Below are 1,889 nucleotides of genomic sequence, written 5' to 3' on the forward strand. Positions count from 1 at the left end.
CAGCCTGGAGAGATGTGGAATTTAATTACAAGGACCAACGCCTTCAGCAAGAAGCACTTGTTCTAATCATTTCAATTTACTGTACAGGTACTATCTGTTGACCAATATTTATCATTTATATGGTTTGTTTGTTTTTATTTAATTATTTTTTTGGTGGTACTGGGGATCAAACTTGGGACCTTGTGCTTGCTAGACAGGCACTTTTGCTGCTGAAGTATCTCCTCAACCCAGATTGCTTATTTCAATCTTTTGTTTCATTCTTGAAGATAAAAAAACTGACATCCAGAGAGAGGCTAATTGATTTGTTTAGAATCATTTAGCCAAATGAAGTAGAGCTCAAATTTGAGATCAGGTATGCAGCTTTAGGCCCCTATTGAATCATCATGTACATTCTCTCATATATTGACTTTTTTCTCCTTTGGTCTTGTGGCTTGAATTCAGGACCTTGAGCTTGCCAGGCAGACACTTATATCACTGAGCTATCTCCCCACTGTCTCCTGTATTGAGTGTTTGGCAAAAGGCAGGGAATAGAGGAGAAAACAAGACATTTAAGCTTTGAGGTTTCTGCTAGGTATTTATTGAGACTTTGTTTGATTGAGCCTTGTGCGTAATGAAACAGAGTCCCCATCTTATTCATAAAAAGAAGGAAAAAAGAAAAGCAAAAAGAGGCCTTGTATCACTGAGGCTGATAGAAAGATGTACTTGTACAGCAAGGTGAGAACCAGATGCCTCATTACTGCCTCGTGTCCTTTCTCTCCCTTTCCTGAACTGGGAGCCATATGCATGCCCAGCCACTTAACCACGCTTTACCAGAGATGGGCCTCTTGAGTGCCAGTGGTCCTGGGAGTCAGAGCAGGGTATCTGCTGAAAATATCAAGCAGAAAGCACAAAACAAACTTTCTGTGGAGTTTCAGTGACATTGATAGTTCCAGGCATAGTGTCCAGGCAGACTGTGGGATAAAGATGGGTTCTGAGGTAGGGAGGTCTGTGGATACATGTATGTGTGGAGGTGTTCAGAGATGCAAAGTCAGAAATCCATTCATGTGCAAATGGAAAGGGAAAGATTTTGTAGTTTGTGGTGGAAGAAAGCTCTCCTTATTAGGACTTTCATGGAAATTAAAATCATGGGTAAAGAAAAGAAAGGTGTTGGCAACATGCCAACAATAATAATCACAAAGAACAAATAGCAACAAGAAGAACAAAAAGAAAGAAAAGGTAAAAGTAGAAAGAACAATCATAGTGGCTAGCAAGAGAGCTCTTCTGGATTTGACCAGCAGCTCTAGGGTCAGGACTGGGCATGAAAAGTTGCTTATTCTTTGTGTTTTGGTTTGTTTAATGAACAGATTATCTCACAGAAGGTGTGACAGCACTGGTGTCCTTGAGGAATTCTTCCTGCAATGTACAGAATTGAGAACAGCTCTCAGGCTGTAATCTGTAGGCCGGTGGTTCTGACATACACTCTGGAACAGAGAACAGGAAAGAGAAGAGTGTAAACCGGAGGCCCGAGTAACAGTCACAGCTGGAAAACCCAGGGACATTGTCACCTCAGCTCCCTAAGGTGGTCCTGGGAGGGGGAAATTAAATTTTGTTTTTAGCTTTTGTCTTCTCCTGAATTCTGAGCAGTGAACCACTCCTTGGATATTTGTCCAAAGACTGCTTGGACTGTCACAATTCAATAAACTAAAATCAAGATGGGTCCAATATTTAAATATTAAAACAGAAACATTAAATTTGCTGGGAGAGAGGATAGGTAGAACACTTGAAGGTGTATGTGTCAGCAGTGATTTCATGAACAAAACCCTACAATTTCATGAACAATACTACTACTTTGTGGTATTACATGGAAATACTACAAGGAACTGACAACTGAATTCTCACCTATTAAAAAC

General features: G+C 40.3%; 1 pseudogene; it reads right to left on the reverse strand.

Moving 5' to 3' along the window:
- LOC101587206 overlaps positions 1-936 on the reverse strand; it is a 15,996-nt pseudogene extending 15,060 nt beyond the window's left edge.
- Positions 937-1,889: the final 953 nt, after the last annotated feature.

This window comes from Octodon degus, unplaced genomic scaffold (assembly GCF_000260255.1).
Source record: "Octodon degus isolate 3935 unplaced genomic scaffold, OctDeg1.0 scaffold00077, whole genome shotgun sequence".
NCBI lineage: Eukaryota > Metazoa > Chordata > Mammalia > Rodentia > Octodontidae > Octodon > Octodon degus.